The sequence below is a fragment of the Humulus lupulus genome, chromosome 6, assembly GCF_963169125.1.
Source record: "Humulus lupulus chromosome 6, drHumLupu1.1, whole genome shotgun sequence".
NCBI classification, from domain to species: domain Eukaryota; kingdom Viridiplantae; phylum Streptophyta; class Magnoliopsida; order Rosales; family Cannabaceae; genus Humulus; species Humulus lupulus.
Genome location: NC_084798.1, coordinates 146,667,660 through 146,676,712, shown reverse-complemented (window position 1 = coordinate 146,676,712; position 9,053 = coordinate 146,667,660). Strand labels below are relative to the sequence as shown.

At 30.7% G+C, this 9,053-nt stretch overlaps 1 non-coding gene across 1 annotated transcript; it reads right to left on the bottom strand.

Moving 5' to 3' along the window:
- Positions 1–1,440: 1,440 nt before the first annotated feature.
- LOC133787351 (small nucleolar RNA R71) lies at positions 1,441–1,547 on the bottom strand. Its single transcript, XR_009872378.1, has one exon. It is a non-coding gene; the product is annotated as a small nucleolar RNA R71 (small nucleolar RNA).
- Positions 1,548–9,053: the final 7,506 nt, after the last annotated feature.

The window sequence follows — 9,053 nt, the reverse complement described above, 5'->3', positions numbered from 1 at the left end:
CTGCATTATGTCATTATTATTTTATTGCTCTAAGGTATATAATATGATAGGTTTTTAAAATTAGAAGTTAGTATAATTTAATTGAGAACATATTTTAAGGCGAGCTTTATTATATATATTTTCCATCTATAATTAATGGTGTATAATTATAGTTGAGTAGAATGAATCAATTTTATTAAAATGTATATATGTTTGCAAGAATGAAACTTGTGACTTCCATATTTTCTTTCTGATTCTAATTCCTTAATTTTGTTTATTTAGTGTTTAAAAATTATTCTTTTTCAAAGTTACATTATTTCTAAGCTTCTTATTTCTAATTTTCTAATCTTTTTTTTACTTGTATTTTACCTCTCTCTCTCGATACAACATAGCATGATTACTACTGCGACCGCTTAGAAGTTTATTGGGCGATATCAATTTTTGTCATCGTTGCGAGGAAGGTAATTTTACAATTAAAGGTTTGCATAGTGAATTAATTTTTTTTTCTTCTCACTAATTTTCATTTTTAGTTTCTTTTTATTTATTTATTTATTTTTATTATTTTATTTATTTATTTCTTTTACTTTTAGGTTTAGAATTTTATTTTCTAGATTTAGGCTTTTTCCAAAAAAAAAACATAAAACTTTGAATCATAAAATTTTAAAGCATAAAAGAAAAGTATTGAGAACATTTGTGTAATTTTGGAAATCAGTAAAAACTAAACTTGTTCTGTCTTAGAAAAATTGGTTATTAAATACGGTCTGTGTTAGTGTTACCCTCCAACATTTTCTAAGAACCTCATGGAGTTCTAGAAAAGCTCTTGGGCCTAAAGTGGTACCTTGGCAGCCTTCCCAATTGGCCTGGGAACATTTTTTGTGCATACTTATTGCTCTATTACACACTTGCCCTTATAATACTTACAAAAAAAAATAAGAAAACATATTTATGCCATGAAATAGAGACGCACTAGGGAGATTCGTGAGACAATAAGTAGAAGCTTTAGAGATCTCTCCTAACTCATCGTCTTCTTCCATTCATTTACATTCACCCAATTCACCGAGACTTCTTGAACCACCCACAATGGCTCATCAAGATGAAGTCCAACCAAGAACACTACAGGATTATTTACATCCTGCGCGTATAACCACACCTTCATGCATAATGTATCCCAAAAATATTTCAAATTTTGATTTCAAACCTGGCATGATTAACCTCTTACCAACCTTCCATGGGTTGGAAAATGAGGGTCTGTACGTGCATATACGGGAATTCGAAGAGGTGGTGGCTACATTCAACAACCTAGCTGATGTCACCAACATTGTGAGATTGAAGTTCTTTCTTTTCTCTCTCAAAGACAAAGAAAAAATTTGGTTGTATTCCTTAAGGCCTAGATCTATCGGAAAATGGGACGAAATGAAAAAATCATTCTTTGCCAAATATTTTCCACCCCATGAGACTAGCAGCCTTAAGAGGCAAATCTCTACTTTCATCTAGAAAGACCATGAAACTTTCCATCAGATTTGGGAGAGTTTTAGAGATTCGATAAATCAATGCCCACATCATGGATACGAAAGTTGGCGTCTGGTCAGCTATTTCTATGACGGTCTGATAACTGGACAAAGACAATTCGTACAAATGACGTGCAATGGCGAATTCCTTCAAAAAGATCCCGATGAAGCTTTCGAGTACCTCTACAATCTCGCTGAAAAGTCCTACACATGGAATGAACTGAGTCCTATGGACTATCCATGATCAACCAGAATCTACCAAGTGAGGGAAGATGACAATGTCAAAAGCCAAATTGAATCATTGAGAAAATAATACGAGGCTTTCAACACTCAAGAAGGTAGAGGAATCCACATGGCCACAAAAGTAGAGACACGAAATCCATGCTTCATCTGTGGAGGAATGTGTTAGCTAGGAACGAGTTTCCTAATACGCAGGGGAATGGTGGTGGGGTTGGCCCATTGTACAACAAAATTTTTTGTAACATATTTAAACTACCTTTAAATATGCGGATCCATTAATATACATACATTAATCATAAGCAAGTTAAGAATATAAATCATACCTCTTGAAGCCTATCAAGTGTCCTTGCTATCTTTTCGTAATTAGAACGATCTTCCTATCCAAGCTGCTCCCAGGTACTCACACCAAGATCTTCCATAGCGTTCTTCACACCTCAAGAAGTGTGTGGGCACTTAGAGAATGAAGGATAGTTTATTTGTGATTCTACTTGATGTACTCAACACATAAGATCAAGAGAATAGGCCTGAGAATTGGTTCTTTATTTTTCAGGGAGAGATAAATATTGTTCTATGTTTCACAAAGCGAATAGACTGAGTTGTCTTGGTTGGTTGAGTTATCTGTATATTTTCTAAGTAGTCATACTTAAAAGAAAATATTCAAATTTTAAAAAATAAATCTGTAACCAACTTACAATTTACTTTTTAATTAATTCATTATTTTATTAATGAAAATATCCAAAAACTAATTATTTGAATTATCCATTAATTAATTAAATAAAAATGAAAATCGTATCCCTAAAAATTAGCATTACACGCCACACACAGTCCAACTGTGTGTGCATGTGTAGCACCCCTATTTTTAGGGATATTTTATTTTTCTTTTTTTATTTAATTATTTATTCATACTACTTTGTCAGATAAGATCTAACAACATGATAACTAATTCAAATTTGAATTCAAATTTAAATTAAATATCTTCTTAACTAATTATCAAATATAATTAATTATTTGAATAAATATTAATCTTTTAAATTCAAATCCAATTTGAACTTATCAGATTATTATCTCCCACTCAAATAAAGATATTTAATTAATTCTACTAATTAATTAAATCCAATATTTTCGAAAATAAATATTTAATTTATTATAATTTCGAAAATTGTAATTAATTAATTATTTAATTAAATTTTGAAATTAATTTAATTATTTAATATAATTTCCAAAATCATAAAATAATTAAATATTAATTAATTCTGTTAACTACAACTAATTTATAATTAATTAATTAACCACTACTATCATATAATTGCATATTTTGCCCGAAGAACAAATTTCTTATTAAATATGTTTTTAAACTATCTTTCCATTCATATCAACTCTTACCTTGAATAGTGTTGATAGAGCCGTTATGCGGACCTATGGACCTATAATTCCAAGCTCCAATAAATTTGAGATTATTAATTAAACTCTTTAATTAAATAATCTTAATTTATTAATCTCATGATTATTCCACTATAAATATGAGACTGCACTCTTGTAATTATAGACATTTCATTTACTGAGTACTTTATAATTATAAAACATCCATTGATATAATCATTGCATACAAATTGACCCTCTAATAATGGTTCATAATTAATCGGGAATAAAATTACTGTTTTACCCTTTTAATTATCTCTTGTTTCCTTAAGTACAATTGACCTTACTAGTGAAGGTTAATTCATAACTAAATTATGAATTTGAGCTCAATAATCTTTCAGTCCCAAAAGTCAACCCTTAAGAGAACCATTATTCAATCTCTTGCGAGAAGGCATAGATTCCATATCTGTATACTATGTCCCTAGCCATCTACATTAATGAGTTCCCAAAACAAAAGTTTATAGCCTGATTATTCAGATAGACCCTAACGAGTGAATCAAAGAACTCATATAACATAAACAGGAGTTCATAGTAACTTCAAGATTAAGCTCTATTTGTATATGATCATCTGTTGATATATATAATTAATACTTCGAAACTATATTTAACTAAGTATTAATAAACATATCTGGTCCATTTCTATATATTCTCTAATATATAAAGCACCTCCACTAAAGTGTCCTACCACACTAGTGATCCAGATCTAGATCACATGTATTCATAATACTAGTGGACCGTACTTGCAGTATTTAATCTAAAGATTCCATAACTTTATTTTACTGCGAACTATTCAAGTTCATTTATCTCAAACACAATTCTCTCGTACCAATACGTGTTTGAGATTATATATATGAACTTAGGAATTTTTCTGATATTTACATAATATTATCACAAAATAATATAGTCCATAAAATACATATATAACAAATTCAATTCATTTATTTATTTCATAAAACAATGTCTACTACATATGCTTTCAGGGCACAATTCCCAACAATCTCCTACTTGCCCTAAAGAAAATGAGGCATCTCTCTCATTCCCATGTTTCTTACATGCTCCTTAAAAGATTTTATGGAAAAAGTCTTTGTGAAAGGATCTGCAAGATTATGCTCTGAAGCTATCTTCATAACTGCAACATCTCCTCGATGAACTATCTCTCTTAGCAAGTGATACTTCCTCTCGATGTGCTTTCCCCTCTTATGACTTCGTGGTTCCTTTGAGTTAGCTACTGCCCCACTGTTGTCACAGTATACGACTAGTGGCTTATCCACATCTGGTACAACTTCCAGATCGGAATATAACATTTTGAGCCACACAGCCTCCTTAGCTGCTTCACAAGTCGCTATATACTCGGCTTCCATGGTGGAGTCTGCAATGCTGATTTGTTTAATACTTCGCCAGACTACCGCTCCTCCTCCAAGAGTAAACACTGATCCAGAAGTCGATTTCTGACTATCTCTGTCTGATTGAAAATCAGAATCAGTGTAACCAATGGGGTTCAGGTCTCCACCTGAATATACAAGCATATGATCTCTAGTATTTCTAAGATACTTGAGAATGTTCTTCACTGCAGTCCAATGACTCAATCCAGGATTGAATTGATAACAGCTGACTATCCCTACTGCATAACAAATGTCAGGTCTTGTACACAACATAGCGTACATCAGACTGCCTACTGCTGAGGCATAGGGATACTGTCTCATGTCTTCCTCTTCCTAAGGTGTTTTGGGACACTGCTCCTTGGAAAGGAATACTCCAAAACGGGTTGGCATATCACCCTTTTTGGAGTTTTTCATGTTAACGCATTCTAGCACCTTATCACTACAAGTTGCTTGAGACAGTGCCAAAGTTTTGTTCTGTCTATCTCTAAGGATCTTAATGCCTAGAACATACTTGGCTTCCATCAAATCTTTCATTTAGAATTGTTCAGCTAACCATTTCTTTACCTTTGATAATGATGTTACGTCATTTCCAATCAATAATATATCATCAACGTAAAGAACGAGGAATACTACTACACCATCTTTGATCTATTTATAGACACAAGGTTCGTCAACGTTTTCTTCAAAACCAAATGTTTTAATTGTGTCATCAAATCTAAGATTCCAAGATCTAGAAGCTTGTTTGAGTCCATAAATGGACCTAAGAAGCTTGCAAACCTTTTGCTCTTGACCTTTTAATTCGAACCCTTCTGGTTGAGACATGTAAATGGTTTCGTCAAGGTAGCCATTCAAAAAAGCTGTTTTGACATCCATTTTCCAAATCTCATAATCCATGCACACAGCTACGGAAAAGAGTATACATGTAGTGCACCAAACTTTTTCATTTGTTAAGAACGCCCTAAACTAATACTTAATAAAACATTCACATAACATTGTTTCGTAAAAGAAAACCACTTATTATAAAGGTCTCAGTGGGGACTTGCTTAAAATAATGCAAGTTGGGCCCGTTAGTTTAAAAAGAAAATATGAGATTTTATGCAAAGTTCAAAAGAAACAAAATTAAATAATTAAATCCCACTGATAATTTAGAAAGTCTCTTAAAACATAATCATAATTTAAATGGCGTCTTAAGTGATCGTTTATTTCGTCCATAGGATGCCCCACGCCATACACCCTACGACGATAGAACTCCTCACGTCACCACGCGTGCCACAGAGAAATCCTATTTGCTACCTGGAAGGGAAAGTAAGGGGGTGAGCTAAAAGCCCATTAAGGAAGTACAATCAATAAGCAAGTAAGGATACAACAAATACAAACACTATCGTTCATCTTAAACATCATGGCATCATCATATCATAACATTATCGTAACATAAACCTCATAGCATATCATAACATTATCGTAACATAACATCATAGCATATCTTAACATTATCGTAACATAACATCATAGCATATCATAACATTATCGTAACATAACATCATATCACATTCATACAAAAGTCCTTGTGAACATGGCCCGCTAACTTGTCCATGTCACCTTTTGAGGTAAACAAGAGTCTCTGGTCCTTGAATAACCTCGGCGCGTCCGCCCTAGGAGTTACGTCTTTATATCCTTAGTAACTCGGGTTACGTCTTTATATCCTTAGCAACCCATTTGACGTGTCGCGTTCATCACGCTAACATCCATTCATAAACATATCATATTCATACAAGCCACATATCATCACATTATGGCATTCATAATTCATAACAATTCATTCATACAACAGTCTTACCATTCATAGCATAAAATCATAGAATCTATCTAACTTCCTTACCTCAGGTCCGAGCTAAGAAATTTCACAACCTCTCAACGAGCCTATACCATAACCAAAACAACATTTCTTAGGTTCATAAAATTACTATTTTGCCCTTTCATACAACTCATGTGTGCATGGGCCATGCACACATAATAAGAGTTACACATAACATGCAATTATTCTTAATACACATAAAGCCATAAAAGAATAATGGTCATTTTACCTATTTTACATGCATGATCTTTCTATAAAAACCACATGGTTGAATAATAGACATAATTTTGGACGTAAAAGTGGATTTGCATGTAACATGCATACGTGAGAACATTGCGTAATTGTGACGTTTTAAAAACGATAATTCTACATGTCTTACTTTTATCGTTTTAAAATTAATAGACTTATAACATGCTTTATTTTTCTTAAAATTTCTAGGTTTGATTAAATTTCTCAAAACATTATTTTATTTAGCTTAAAAAAATAAAATATGTGACAATTTCATTTATTATTCTCAAATTACAAAGAATTAACAAAAAAAGCTTGGCATTTAATTAAAATACCTATGATTAATATGTTTCTTTAGAAAAATCAAATTTAATATTGGTTAATTGTGTTACATAAATGATGTGAGAAAAATATATTTTTAAGTGTTGGAAAATATATTTTATTTAAATTATTTAAGACTTAGTTTTATGTAACATAAATCCATATGTGACAATTAAATAATCATTTTTAAAATTTTTAAACCAAACTTTCAGCCACTATTTAATTTCTTTAAAAAAAATCACAAATAGATTAAATTTAAATATTTTTCTCAATCAAAATAAAGAAAAATCATAACTTATCAAAATATGCATTCATACCATATTAAAATACCATTTTTAATATTACCATAATTTAGGGTATTAATTTTATTTCAAATACTCATCAAATTCATTTTATTGAAGCACTTCACATTTTTTACAAAAATTCCAGCAACCATTTTTATCTTTAAAAATCACCATATTCAATTTAAAACCTCATTTTTTTCTAAAAATACAATAAAAATTCTGTAGGTATTTATTTGAGTAAAATATCATTTTATTGTGACTTAAAATACCCTTTTTAATTTCATAAAATTAACATAACATCAAGGACATTACTTATGCATGCAAATCATTTTTTTATCAAACTTTTACCCAATTATTTACAAAAATCAGCAAGCTTAATTTCTCATGAAATTCATCCTTTATCTCAAAAATTTCACATAAAATCATACATGTCCAAAATCTCATCATGCTCTTATTATATACATAATTCTAAGAATATTCCTAACATATTCACATGCAATCTTATAAAATCCCATTTTTCTATTCCATTGAATCTACACATGAAATCCAACAAACACTACAAGAAAAAATGTTTTTAATAACACCGAAAATGTGTTATCAAAACGTACGATAACACTTTCTGATGTGTTAAGACCGACTATGTTATCGTAGGTCAGGGTACTTTACATAACACTTTATCAGTGTTATACAGATGTGTTATTGTACTGTCAACGATAACACAATTTCTGTGTTATTTTAATAAATAGATAATTGTTTAATTATGTTATTTATAGTCGATTATATAACACATTTCAATACTTATAAATTTGTGTTATACTACACTTTAGTATAACACATTTTTTGTGTTATACTACACTTTAGTATAACACATGTGTTATATTAACTTAGAGAAACATAATCTTTTTTTACTTACACAAAACTAGGAAAACAAATATGAAAGTTAAAGCAAAATAAGGTAACATGAATAGATTTTTATTAATTACTCAAATGTAATTACAATATTTAGTCTACTAGTCTAGGCTTAAGAAATCATATTACAACATAATTTATGCTCAATTCAGATTCCTTTATCACTAAATACAAAACAAGAAATGTATACAAAAATTAGTGAAATACATTCTTCCATTCTAAAGGCCTTAACTACAAATGTTGTCAAGAATTGCTTCAAAGAAATCATCTCAATATACCTGCACATTGTAAAAAAAAAGTCCTTTTATTATTAAGAAAATAAGACTTAAGCTAGTTTCCACCTGTAAGCATATAAAGTTTAAATTAAATTTGTAATAACTCCCTGTTAACAGATGAAAACTGCATTGTAAGTGCTGAAGGTGAGCAAAATTTTGAAGCAATTAGCATATATGTCAAACTCAAAGCCAAAACTTTATTCATCTCAAGTGATTTTGCAAACTTATAAGTTCGGCCTTGAAATATTAAGTTAGAAGGTAAAGCATTAATTACTAACATAATTCAAACTTACCCAAGATGCACAGCACAAGTTCAAGTACATATAACAGAGTTACAATATTGTTTTGAATTAGTTATGTGAAGTCAAGACAATGTATATGATAAATGATCAGGCTATAATTCATCACTACAAGAAATAAATATTAAATAATTATGACCTTAACAAGTCAGAACTTTACAGTTGTAAAAAAGGATTATAAGAAAATTATAAAGTGATAAAAGCATGAAGTTTCACCTGCTGTGTATCGCCCCAACTCCAGGGACCGCTACAGTGCACATTGCAAACAGTGCTAAACTCGCTAATCGAGTCGTTTGGCCATAAACGTGTAACTAAGTGTGATTAGCGGTTTAGGGATTAAAAACTTTGGTTAAG